Below are 14,541 nucleotides of genomic sequence, written 5' to 3'. Positions count from 1 at the left end.
ATTGCGCACTCTCGAAATCTGACTTTTTTTTATTTAGAGGAAGTGCAATCCATCTGCATTTACTGATATTATGATGTAAATGATTTTTTCAGATAGTAGCACCAGCAGCCACTAAAACCTCGCAGTTACAGATTTTTCGGAACATTACTACGCTTGTAATAAAATACAATACTGCAAACCAAAGTTTTTCCCATGCTATTCCCATAAGAAACTTCCATCACAACGAGGACTATCTTAGAGTTGAGGTGAAAATCTGAAAAAATTAAGCACGTGTTTCTGAATTTTTTGAAGTTGATTTGGGTAGTAGGGTGAAAAAAATGACCACCACCCCAAATAAGAACCACCCTAACATGCCATACAAGTGCAGGGACTCTCAGAGATCGAGTCAATTTCGAGTTGAAGTGTCGAGCAATTAATGCTGCACGATACGGTGGTAAATTAACGTCGCCTGGGTAGGTATAAAGGCATGCCAAATATGTGCATTATTACACGCGGCATAATATAACGAGCGTAAGGTCATTATTGTTATGATTATCATCAGCATGATCACCGTGTAGGTGAGTAGGCGGTATAACAGGGTGGTGGGTTTTATAGTAGGTAAAGGTGAACTCGAAAGGCGACCGGGTGTTGGGCGAAGGTGTAGTGGCTGCACGATGGTGGTTGGGTACCTCGAGCTGCTCCGTTTACTTCTTATTAGGTCGAAATTTATGGCCATAAATCTACGCGGGGCGCTGAGAGGATGAATCTTGGCCGACGAAGTTTACTCCGCTTAGGTCGAACCAGGCATCTCTTACGGGCTGCGTGCCTATACCTGTGTAATACCCACCTATAGGCACATCTACATTGCATCTGCCTACCAAGCACCGAAATACTCAACCAAGCCCGACCTAAAATCATCCAACGGGTGTTCAGACCGTTCCAACTCGAATTCCTCGTCTTTCCGTAACTCCACCGTCAACTGTGACTAGCTGTTGTACACGTTCAATTTCGAGCATTGACTAACCATTTTTCGATCTGAGGAAGTCATATCTTTTTTTTACATTTGAAAAACACAACGTCGAACGACAAAAGGATACAAATTACTGTGGAGGATGTTGAATAACAAATATTTTGCCTTCCCTTGTTTTCTACTCTAAAAAGCATGTAAGATCCGTGTTTCTGTTATTCTCAATAAAATAAAGCTTACCGTTCACGAGTTCCTCTTCGGAAACGAGGTGAGCTATGTTCCTTACGACGCAGACTTGTGAAAATCGGCGCATCGATACCAGTTGCAATACGTACTTAGTACAGAAGCTCCGGTGGAATTTCAGAGGAACCTTTTGTACGACTTTGTACGATTAATATTAAACGCCTGATTGGACGGCACTGCGTACAGAAGAAGCATGCTAGGCTCACATAGATTATTGTGGCGTTGAAAGGGACTAACTTATAGGAGCATTGGGGATTAAGTTTACTATAGTTTATTATTAGGGAGATACCGCGGCAGTTCGAGATCAAGGGTTCCTGTAATTCTCCTCACACTTGTCTCCCGAGAGGATACGCCTGGCGTTAAGATTTCCCACCACCCCTGTGTCCCCCCCAAGCCTTAACCGTCGGTCGTCGGCGCTGCAGGACGCTTTCAGCCCTTGTTCACCCCGAATCTCTTCACGACGCAGACTGTCCTTGATTAATTGGTAATTAGCAGGGTTAAAATTTGAAAGATCTCTGAAAAGCTTGCGACGTGCGCGTGTACCGAAATCCGTTATTCCCTGCAAAGTGGGAAGATGGAACCGATAGATAAATTGAGTAGACGAGAAAGCAGAGCAATCTGCGGCCTGCCAGGTCGATGTGCAGGATGGTAGGTCTTCATTTATAACTGGGAAAGGATGGAAGGATTGGCGAAAGATGTTGCCGCGCAGGAAGACGAATCGACAACATACCGTACCATCCCTCTCCTGGCATCTTCCATACATCAAACCGTTGCCCATTTCCTACCATGTGGTTAGATGCTCCTGCCTACCATATGCGACGCAGGGCGCGAGGCCCGAGGAGTTGAGAGGAGAGGAGAGGATATTTATACATACGTACAATTTTCTTCGCCGAAATGCCGAACTAAATTGGCCGAGGAAATTAACTCAATTTTGCACAACGTTTCACAGTGAAAGTTTCAGGCTTGGTAGGTAATTGTACGATACGTTCGTTTTATCGCGAGCTTTATGGCTAGTCGGAGAATTTCGTTGATTGATCCTGAAGGTCAGATATTGTTACAAAAGCATTTGAAAAAATTAAAATAGGTGTGCCTTACCTACACGAACGAAGAAATATCGTTTATCAATGAAAAGGCTTTTAGCCTGGTTGGCGAGCTGGCTGCAGGCTGCCGTGTCGGTCACGCGGGCAAAGTAATCAGTATCAATTAATGTTAAAAGTGTGAATAATTACAGGGAATACGTCAGGTGTCACTTAGGTCAGTGCAATGCCGTTTACACCCCGCTGTACAAATACAGCGCAGAAATATCCAACTGGCGTTAGTTCCGCGCGTGTTGCTCTATACCTACGGAATGTATGAAAACGGTACATTAACATGCAAACTAGCGACAACAAAAGGATCATCTGTGCCGATATGACTTAATGGATGTTCCAAGTGGGAAATTTTTCAATCAAGCAAAATGAGAATGTCGTCATGTATACGGAGGTATATCACAACCGCTGTTGTTCACCTCGCGTGAACGACTAAGGCGTGAAACAATTTTTTTCATTAATATTCCAACGGTTAATGGATCCTTTGACAGGTTTCTCATTAAAAGGTACAGATATAATTCTCCGTTTACTCGCTTTTTCCCAGCAGATCACTGATCACGAGTAAATAACGTTATTCCAAATATTTCCCATGCAAAAGATTCGGTATTTCATTCAGAAAGACAGAAAATGATTTCTTGAATTTTTGGTTTATGTTTATAAGAACGAGATTTACATTTTTCTGTATTCCTGAAATTTTACTTTGACTCGAAAATGAGTTGTAGACAAAGTTGCGCCACTGTATCAATACATATGTTGATGTATTTTTAAGAAATTCATATGATTTCATTTACTTAATACACCAACCAATTTTGGTGGTAAATGCTCTTATACATATATATATCGAAACCATTTCGATGCAACTTTCAGTCACTTTTATGCAGGAACAAACTGTCGTGCCGAAAGTCCTAATTACTATACGATTCGTGGACATTCAAACGTAGGTATGATACAAAGAGAAAAAAAAAAAGAAGAAGGGAAACGCCTCTCAAATGTCTCGAACCAAACTAAAATTAAAAATAAACAGAGAATACAACGCTGCAGCGGAAAATGGGCTCGTAAAAATATCAAGATAAGGGCGGTGAAACGAAGATACGAGAATACCGAGTATCGCATCACTCCGAAAAACTACCTAATTACAGAAATACAAAGAGAAAGAGAGAGAGAGAGAGAGAGTGGGAGAGAGAGAGTCGAAAGGACTCGAATTAAACCGTGATACGTTCTACGGGATCGTATGCCGAGGGTAGGACAAACTATGTATCTCACCACCCATCAAAATATATACGTACGCCGGGCATGATACCATCTTAAAAATGTCACTTTTTCCAATATGCGTTACCGGTATCAACAACGCGTGCTACTCATTGTGATATGCAACGACCGGTGGACACGCTGTTGTCATGTGCATTTGGGTAATTCTACTCATTAAACGCATTATGCCGGTGTAATAAAATTTCATGTGTCATTGTTTGTATCCTATAATCTTATGTACAGCTGGGTGTACCTCTACGTACATGTGTGGGAAGTGAGATAATGATTTGATCGATACGTTACACTCACAAAAAAAAATACTCAAGCTTGGTGGTTTTACTAAGGAATATCAGAGGAAACAATTATTCGACTGTCCAAACTCAAACTTGACATTGAATGCGATTTTACACATTGAGTAGACCAAGTTTATCTGCTCAAGTATTTTCTACGCTCGGAAATATTTTGGTAAGCAATATACGTTGCGTTTGATTGTGACGGTTTAAAACGAGGAAAAAACTCAATATTTGTCGTTCATTTTCTCTATAAATTAGTTGTGGCCATGTTTTCACCATACGATTGAACGATTAATTATACATATATATATATTTTCTAAGCGAAAGTCTTTTCTAAGCGAATGAAATCCGTCCGAATTGCGACAAATGTCAATAATTTTCTTCGTCAATACGATTATCAAGGTATATCCAACGGGGAAAATGATCAATGATTTTGAGGATTAATTTTAATATACTTGAGTCTGAAAATATCGTTTTCTCGACAATTTTGAAAAAATAACTCGACAAGCTTCGTTTGGCATAAAGGTTATAGTATAACGCCTTAAAATATACTAACGTTGGTTTGGTAATTAACGAGGCGTGTGCGTCTCTCCCTTACGGAGAAAGAGTTAACCTTCCCTAATCGTTAAACAAGCTTGACTAAATACAGACATTAAAAGAGCTTCGCGACAACTCCGTTATCTGGTTATAACGGAGCCAATAAAAGGAACAACGAACAACGAACAACTAACGGCCATATGGCGGCGGCGAAGCCATTCGTGTCGAATCTTCCCCGTGAGCGAGTTCGGAGCGTCCTCGATAGGTGTAATAAGGTGGGTTAATACACGGTTAATACGCGGCTTCCCTGCCCAATTCAGCACCCCACTTATCCACCCCACTTCTGCCGGCAAGGGCATGGATCGTATCTCGCGATCTCATTATTCGTGAGTGGTTTTGCAAAATCACCGAGGCAATCAGTACCTAATCAACGATTGAGCCCAACACCTGGACGCCTCTGTTCGAGGTGCCATCTAATTAGTTTATTGCGAATACATCACTGCTCCGGGGGAGGAGATAGCGAAAGGTCGGTGAAATATTTTGACTTGTAACGAATCCCCGCGTAACGCGTACACCGTGAGGACTACGTAGAGTAACGAGTAATTGTAATGACTGGGTGGAGCAGACTGCCCCCGTCGTGGCGGTGTTGATCCGTTATCTAAAAGTTTACGTACTCGATTGCTTCTGCCCTCAGAAAATCGCTGGATCCTACTTTGGCGGTAGCGTTTCGTGTGCCCGGTTAATACCTGCTAAACGATTCGTACCATCTCGATATATTTGTTTCAGTGACAAACGCTGTTTGTATAGTTGGTTGGAACGCAATCACTCCATCATTATCACGTAGGTTTACTCTACGTTTGTAACGGTGGCGTGGTCGAAATGGTAAAAAACCGTTCTCTAAATGTATAAACAGTCCTTTCGATCCGTCACCAAAGGGAAAATGTTTGACAGACGAATTCCTTAACTGACGGAAATGACACAAAGTTCCTCGTGTTGCAGATATCCTTTCTCCATGGACGGTTAAGATTTTCATGGATAAATCCTTTTTCCTTATACACACGAGTTCAAAATAGGTTGGTACTTTCTTCGTCAATTTCGAGGCACGCTTTCCAAATTGTCATTCAATAAAGTCTGCACGTGGAACGCAAAGTTTGAGATACTTGAAATGCTCAACCTAGAAATACCTTCAACGGCTTGTACTTCATCGAATATGTTCATGAAAATGTAATTATCTTTTTTGTTCGAGAGTGAATTTTTGCTCCGCACGACAACCGGAGAGATTAGAAATGAGCTGAGTAAAGTATGGGAAGTACGTTCAGCGAGACTGGAATGTTTGATCTATGGCTCGTTGATTCGGATTACCCATTGTTTCGTAATTAGGGTAAAACAGTTCTCAGACACACATGCTCCTGATGCGCTGGACTAGATATCCGTTTTATAGCTCATTAGAGTTCTACCATCAAATCGTAGCGCAGGATAAGGTCACGGTAGGACTCTTCGCTTACATTTAATTAAATTCTATGCCGAGTGTCGTAGATATCATACATTTCTCAACTTTGCATGGACGGCTAACGTGATTCTGGAACCAGCGACGGAATTATTTTTTTTTTTTTGGATTACAGGTATAAGTCTTGCGCAATTTGTGGAACAGCCAACTCTGGCGGATGAAAGAGGCGGGACTATAATTATTTCGAAAAAATTGCGTGATGTGAAATTAACCAACCTTACGGAGTACCTAAATATTACCAGTTGATTTCGTGCGAGGATTTCTGAGCACTGCATGACCGAAGGGTTGAAAATTTATACGACGACGGGCTTTTCTAATCGGTAAAGTTGTGCCGATATCTGAGGTGTTTCACCTTTATAATCCAGGAAATGAAAAATAAAAATGACGAAAAAAACGAAACAAAAAAAAAAAAAAAAAAAAACAAAAGAACGAAAAAAAAACAACAATAATTATCAAACTATAAATAAGGTCCGTTAAATTACAGAGAGAGCATCACTTCGGACGATTAGGAAATGCCAACGACGTCCATTTCATTCCGTTTCATTCCGTATCATAAATTCCAAGCTCTGACCCAAAGTCATTCGTTTGATGAGACACATGAACAATTCTTTAAGCGGAAAATAAATAACATCCCAGGGTTGGGTAGGGCGAGCATGCCAACCAGCAGAAGCCGGCCAACCTACCCTACAATCCCTCGTTCCACCGTCGCCGTAACGCTAACAAGAAAAAACCGAGGGGGACACATTTTAATGTCAACAATTAAAAATATTACACATACATTACTCCCCCTCGCCCCGATCCTCGTCATCTCCCCTCTGCTCCTCGCTCCTCCCTCCACCCCGACACCAACACCCATCTTTCTCTGACAAGCATACATGCTCTCACGTGATATGATAATGATACCAAAAGCTCTATATTACCCACCCACCCACCACCCCGCGGCGCATACCCACTCACAACTTGGATACTATTTTTATTTCACCCTCGTGTTTCGAGGGTGTGTTACATTAGGCCTCCGGGCTAACCCTTTCTTATTACCGGTCGTCATGTCACTGGAGCTTTGCTGTCATGTGGAGATTATGCCCGTCCGCGTTCGTAGAAACACTCGTCAGACGGGGTACGCGTATCCCACCTACACCCATATAAGTTTGCCTTTGACTTTTGTTTGCTCTCGACACCGCGCTCCCGTAATAAGCCCTCGAGTTTCTGGATGACCAGCTATGGTCTACCCGCCATTAGTATACGGTACCGTACGTATTACGTCTCCATGTATGAGCGTGCGGCGGGACTCCGATGAAAAGCTACGTACCTATCAACCGCTTAGTCCTACACGCGCAGCATATGCCGTCTAATAATGAGGGATGCCTCTAACGAACGATTTCTTTGGCTCTTGACGCAAATGGATTCCGATCACCTTCTCTTGGATTGATGTTCGAGAACAGTCGAATGAAAAAGGTTTCCAACAAAAGTTCGACGACTATCATTTTCCAACATGTCGCTGGTGTCAATTTTTCATTCGCATTTTCTCACAATTTTCAGATACCTGTTTGACTGTTTTAAAGGACGCAAGCCCCGTAAGATTACCCTGCACCAATTTACAGGAGAACAAATATGAAAATCCAATGAATACCACGAACATGGTGCGGGACGTCGATTAATTTCCTCGAGCAACGATATTCCGAGATTCCGAGGTTATCCTGCGGGAATAGATCGATAGCGGTACGGGCAGTCCCTCGTTTATTTTCATCGTGGAAACGTGGACGGCAACGTACGGCGAAGATGGAGGCGAGTGTAAGATAGAGAGTACATAGCGAGTCCGTATAAGGTGGAAACGTATCTATTAATGCTTTGTATTCCGCGTAAGATGTAAGATGCGCCCCAGGAGGACCGGATTCATTTATTTATCAGCCTCGCGTGTCTGGCGTGCCGATACTCAATCAAGTCCAGGACCATTTGTCACCCGCCCAGATCCGCGAATTCGTCTGTGCTCCGACTTCCAATCGTCGGTCTCGTTACGTTCCTCGATCGCCGTGGGCAGGCTGGTCTTCGCCTGGATATTATCGGATATGGGAATAGACTACACGGGTCAGCAGAGGAAAAAGAAATTTTGTCTTCGAATTTCTATTGAAGTAAAAGGATTTCGATTCTATACATCGATTTATAACCGAAACTTGTATTTATTACTTATAAAGTTTGTTTTTGTCGTTTTTACGTTGATAAGCAAGGTTTTAAGATTTTGGTTGACAGCTGTAATATGGGTGCCTATTCGGAGGAACAAGGAGAACGTTTTCATCAAGATGAGATGGACTTTATCGTTATTAACGTTATCAGGAGAAGTATCATGAGACCATGATGGGAGATTACGTTTGGGGTTTGATACGAGAAAGTCCGTACGAAAATCGAAGAAGTACGAGAAATGTTAATTCTCAAACTTTTTTTACAAATTCTTTTACATTTGTAGTTTATTATTAATTATTATTTTTGAATAAAAGTGATTCAAGTGCAATACTGGAGTTTGTTTACTTGTTACTTACAACAAATATTTGAGAAAATAGATAATTTTGCTTAAAATCCGAAATATCGTTCTGGTTTCTTCGAAAACAAACTTTATCTAGTAAAACTATTCTTTCATTTACAAGTTGCATAGAAGAAATCAAAACTTGACATCTAGCACCCAGACTCGAAATTCGTGTTGATCCATGCTATCGGCCACAAGCCGCAGGATCACGACGTAAAGTGATAGAAATTATTTCGGCTCCGCAGATTTCGAGTCTTCGAGCGATTTCGAGCGATTGACGCTAACGCGCACCGACGAAGCTCCTCTACGGCACCGAATTGACATTTACATATGCCTCAGCGTCGTACTCGTCGTATAAGAAGTGATACGCTAGGTTAAGAACACAGATCCTTCCTCCCTTCCGACGTATGCAAAACTTCGCGTCTGAGTGACAGAACGCGTATAAGGAATATATTCTCCCTCTAAACCGTTGTGTATTTTTCTATAGCGGCAAATAAATATGCGAATACCCATGCCTGTGTACGTGTGTGTGAGATTGCGTATGCAGGGGAGACAGACAGACAGGCAAGTCAGACGTCGGAAGTAGTACGAGACGGTTTCCGATGGCCCGCATTGTGCTCAAATCGCATGCAAAACGGACGAACGCGAACATAATACCCGAGCTTTTCATACTTCACATTCAATCGAAAAGTTTACCATCCGCAATGGATGTCACGAACTTCAGCTGCAAGAGGGTTACGCTTATAATATTGCAAGATTCACTTCTCATTGCGGTCTATTTTCTTAATCAATTCCTCCCGTTGGGGTTCAATTGGAATAACAATTCCAGTCATGTGAAGAGCATTTTTTATTCTATGACGAATATGTTTATTATAATTGGCTCACAAATTATATTCTCATTACCTACCAATCGTTTTGATAAATGATTTCAGGAGGGGATTTGTGTATATCCACTCAGAAAATACTTTTGATTCAATTTTTTCAACGACAATAATTTGTATACGTATTTTGCGGCTGATTGGGAAATCGTAACAAAATCCTCCGGATCGTGGTGTCAAACTTTTCCGTTATAAAAGGGCCTTGGAATTTTTTTTAGGATGCATCGATTCAACGTTTTCAGAGTTGTATATTCAATTATCGGGATAAAATAATACCGGTTGTCAAGACTGGATATTTTTTTCCCCGTGTCGTGACAATATTCTGTTAACTCTCTGCCAACTTGGAGTTACTTCGTTCCTTGTTTTCTTCTTTTGCCAATGCGCAATTTTCCCCGTCAAGAGATTGCCAAGGGTGTTATTAAATCACAGTATCGCCTTGTGGAACGAAGGGTAATAAATTTCCGATGAAAATCTCTAGGTAATTTTAAAATATAAACGCAACGCGCAGGTATCGATACGAGATACAAAACTCGCGCGGTAGGATATTTTTCACAGTCGACGATCAATTATAACGACGCGTGTAAACGCGTACAAGCAACACACAGGCCAGTGGGTACAATGTATTTGCATAATGATTGCAATTATATTGCTCAACCCCCGGCGCCCCTCACTCACTTGTAATCTATGAAACCTTATATACACAGTCGAGACGATAACGCCGCAACGCTACGGAGACACGACAGGCGACCGTTAAAATTCTCTCGCGAAAGCTTCTCGCTTTTCGCTTCTCGCAAGCCCCGTGAAAAGGGGTGAGAAGTCGACTCTCCTGTCGGTAGTACAGAAACTTGCGAAAAGCGGTGACGCGCCGATGTCGGACTCCCTTATCGACCACGCTCGCTCTCCACGCCTTACCAACTCTCCCCGGTAGAAAGGGGTAGCTGACAACTGTGCCAGGGGACACTTTCTGACCGTATCCGTAACGTCTCGCCGACTCGGACGCGAAATTTTCCTCCGCCAACAACGGGATTAAATAAATACGGTTCAAGATAGCGGGAGGAAATTTTTAATCATCAATCATGCCTGGTGGGGCTGCAGCAAATAACACCGGGTTGCAATTTCGAAATGAACAAGTGTCTGGCCTACGGCGTGCGGGTGTGCAGGTTACTCGGTGTGGGCATTGTATAGATTTTTATGCAAATTTCATTGATATCTGATCGCGGTTGCGATACTGCGGCGAACATGCGGTACACAGTCGCGATACGTTTCTCGGGAGGCTTGCCAAGGCTCCGCATGCCTGCCCTTTCGTACCTTCGATAGCCCCGTTTTGATTGGCCGCCGTTCTTCTAGCCGGTTTTTTCATTGGTCCGCAAGCGCCGGCGAAGAGCTTAACGAGACCTGCAAGTTGAATCGCGATTATCGCAAGCGCGGCTAGCCTCTGACTCGAGGGGTTGTTTAATTAAATATATGTGTTTTGGAAATTATGGGTACCAGCCGGGAAGTGGGTAGATCGAGTTTATGAGAAATCCATACTTCCATACGCCTAGCGCATAACATACCGTAGCTGGTGCCCGTTAAAACTGTCAGGGCCTAAAGTGCATATAGCACGAGATGCAAAAACCCTCCAGCCCGCGGGCGTGCATTTTACCGGATTCTCAACCCCGACCAACCTCGGACGGTATTCCTCGAGGAATTTTTATCTTTCCCAAGCTTGGGTATTATTCCGTATTAACGTTCTTGAATAACTTTTCAAAGAACAGATTTATCGTTAAATGACGAGAAACCTGTTTTGCAGAGCGTTCGATTCCCTACAAAAATACGTCCTAGTCTTATCGGTACATTAATGCGTTGACGAGATATAAAATTCCAAAGTTGAAGAAAAAAATTGAAATATTATTTAAATGGGAAATGGAAAATGGCGATCATCGATCTCTTAACGTTCGTATTGAGAGTTTGAACTTTGACAGAATTTTTTTTCGTCATTTGGAACAATATTTCTTATCTTTGATTCTAACTCAACATCAATTTCTACAACTGACCGCGTCTCGTCATTTATTTTACAGTCCCTTTTTCTTTTCAACGACAATTTTTGAAACCACCGGCTCACACTTTTATTTCCGATTTACCGGGACGTGGATTTTTCTTCATCCTTTCTTACAGCAAACCCAAGATTCGGTGTGGCAGACTAGCGGGGCGCGCTAACGGTTGACGCGAGATTAGCGGTCGTGGTAAGTCGGTTTCCCAAAACCTTCGAGATCCGTCTTCAGCCACAACTAACCACGGCGTTTGAGCACGAAGGGAATTGTGTGCGAGATCTAAGACGTTGTCTCAAGCTGCAGAATCCCACGCACTTAAACACGGGCCTAATTAAATGCCTACCCACAACGGAACGCTCCGAACAATGTTTACTTTAGCCTACTTATACGTTAACAAGAACGAGAAGTTCCGGGAGAGCCGAGGTTTCGCTTCACGAATCGGAGGGAAGGGCGGCCGAGCGTTCTGCTCAACAACTTTCGAAATAAAACTGCCCCCCGGTAAAATTCGGTGGCTGAGAAGGAAAAAAGGAGGAGGAAAGAGATTTCATGCTCTCAATGTGATTCCCAATTTTTTGTAATAACTTTACGATAGCGATGAGAACTGTCAGAAGTCACCTGATCTATGACCGATCTACCAACACTGCGTTTCTTTTTTGGACAGAACATTTCCATCACTTCTTGCTCTTAGCTGTAAAAGTTTTAGTCAAATTCTGATAGGCGTACTTCGAATGATGATAACAAGCAACTGGTTGATAAATTTCAGGCTAATACAGATACTTTATATTAATTTTATTACGAGATAATCGTCCGTTGAGTATTCATGAAATCATTATATTAGTAAGGTCCGAAAATTTCGGTAAAAATGGAAAAACAGAAAACACTGGAATCACAGACAAAAGCCTTGATATTTAGGAGTCGTTTCGAACCACTTCAAAATGGTTAAAAATCTAATAGTTTCGTTGGATTTCACTCTACGATGGCTCATTTTATTCAAAGACCACTTTCTACGAAGTCACCGAAACAAATTTCTTGCCATTTGTTGATTACAATCGACATCGTTGAATTATTGTAAAATTAAATATTCAACAACGGGACCATCATAAATAAATAGTTCAGTGGCTTTGTCTTCTGAATAAAATCTACTATCATTGAGTTGAATCGCCAGGAATCTGACAGATAACTATCGCGAAGAAATTCGAAAAGAAGCATCGATATCCACAACGATAAACTTTTGTTCATTATGCTAGTATTTTCTAATTTAAAATCTTCAAAGATTTGTTCGTAGCTTAGGAATATGAAAACTCGATGAATACTCAATGTATGACTGTCTCGTAATAAAATTGAAAAGTGGCTTGGATTTTTGACCATCCAACCCCCTTCAAGATCCAATCTCACTTATCTTCTCGCATCGAAGAACGCGTTCAGCTTACTGATAACGCAGATAGGTATGAAAGATCATCGGACCAGAGTGAATACGTCGGCAGTGTCACATCGATATACGCTGCAATACGAGTTTGACGGAACGAAATAAACGTATAAGGCAATATGTGTTCCATGGGCATTAAAAATTGAAAAGGCAATTGCGTCTTATATGCATGCTGGCTTGGGACGGCGGCTTTTTCGTATGGATAAATGTGACGGGACGTCGCATCTTCTTACACCGGAGTTCCCTATACTTTCAAATGGAAAATACCCCCTCCTGCCCTGACTTATCACGTGTCATTTATACTTTCCCCCGCTGCCTACGGTACGCGACGTCGGCCCTGCCTCGCTTTAAAATTGAATGTGTCTCAATTTCGCGTGTGTCAACACGTATTGGGAAGAAAATGGATGTTTCAAAGGGGGACGTCTGATGAATATTATACGAACCGATCTCGGGGAATCGGCGCGTTTCGGTTGCAGTTTTCATATCATGGAGCAAAGTTTTCCGCGTGAGAAAAATTCCTAGCAATATGCTACTGATTGCTTAATTGATTGCCACAAACAAAGCTACGGTTTCGATGTTTCAGTTGTATCGTTACACATTTTATTTTCAAACGATATATTTACCTTTCGTTTCGAAAGGCGGTTTCAAAATAAAAAAAAACAAAAATACGTTGAATAAAGTAAAATCAAAAAGAGTGTTCCTTCGAATGTATTTGAACGTTCAGGACTTTATGGCTAGGCGGAGATTTAAGGCAGTATTGCCCAGCTGGCTCAATACCTCGATACAAAATTCTTTTCACTGTCCTTGAATGGGTATAGGAAATATGTGAAAAGCTGAATTCAGACTTTGTGTGCTCAAGCCTTTCTGAATGTACGAAATAGGTAGTCGTGCTTGCAAAGAGCCTATAGGCTTCCCTGTAATGAAACATTAATTATTCAATCGAAATTCTCTCTCTTACCTCACTCTTTCACCCCTTTCGTTCAACCGCTCTCACTCTCTCTCTCTCTATCTCTCTATCTCGCTCTCTATTTTTCATCAAATATTTTTGCGAAACCTTGGCGATTCATTCTTTTAGATCTCCGCCGCCTCTACAGATCGTATCAGCTTTTTGCGAATGGGTGACAAGAACACCGCGTATGAAATAATGTAAAAATTAAATTTCACATCAAGTTTCTGCGATACTCGAAAATTCTGGGATAATAATATCGACTCTTTGAGCGCTCGGTGAGTTTTATCGAATTAAAAAATTTATCCGTCTCGCACACGTAGCAAAGTGTCGAATGCCGAATTTCCGTCCGATTCAGCGTTTGCATGCATACCACAAGTCGTGCACGTGTCACTTATTGCGGCTCTCCCCTGGCTTTTAAATCGAGGTAAAAATTATCGGGAATATATCGAACGCCAAAGAGGAGTGCAGAGGATATATGACGGGCATAAATCAAATTGGAACCCGGTGTTCAGCTAACCCGCCGTCAAATCCACACTCGACGAGCGTGTATTGATTGATACGAATCGGCATCAATTTGCTCCACACAATATCTCTCAACGCGGCTGTTGTGGCAGAGAAGGGAACACATCTCGACACGTTACAAATAAAAATAAAATACCCTTCTCGGTTTTTTTTTTTTCACAGCCACACATGCTTTATGATTGAAGTATTTTCGAAACAGCAGACTTCGATTGATCGATTGATCGAACAGTTGGTAAGTTGTTCATTAAACAACGGTGTGAATAAAAGGGGATAAAGCAGCGTGATCATGAAACGGAGTAAGAGTGATCAATAAATCTGATACAATTTATTTTCTTACTGTAAACATTTAAAAA

General features: G+C 41.8%; 1 protein-coding gene across 1 annotated transcript in view; it reads right to left on the bottom strand.

Moving 5' to 3' along the window:
- The window catches only part of LOC124177772 (nuclear pore complex protein Nup88), a 120,106-nt gene extending 110,900 nt beyond the window's left edge, over positions 1-9,206 (bottom strand). The window contains exon 1 of the mRNA XM_046560562.1: positions 9,202-9,206. The gene's annotated coding sequence lies outside the window, so the exon portion shown is untranslated. The remainder of the gene's footprint in view (positions 1-9,201) is intronic.
- Positions 9,207-14,541: the final 5,335 nt, after the last annotated feature.

This window comes from Neodiprion fabricii, chromosome 3 (genome assembly GCF_021155785.1).
Source record: "Neodiprion fabricii isolate iyNeoFabr1 chromosome 3, iyNeoFabr1.1, whole genome shotgun sequence".
NCBI lineage: Eukaryota > Metazoa > Arthropoda > Insecta > Hymenoptera > Diprionidae > Neodiprion > Neodiprion fabricii.
The sequence above is the reverse complement of the archived record's forward strand: the minus strand, read 5'-3'. Positions and strand labels throughout refer to the sequence as shown.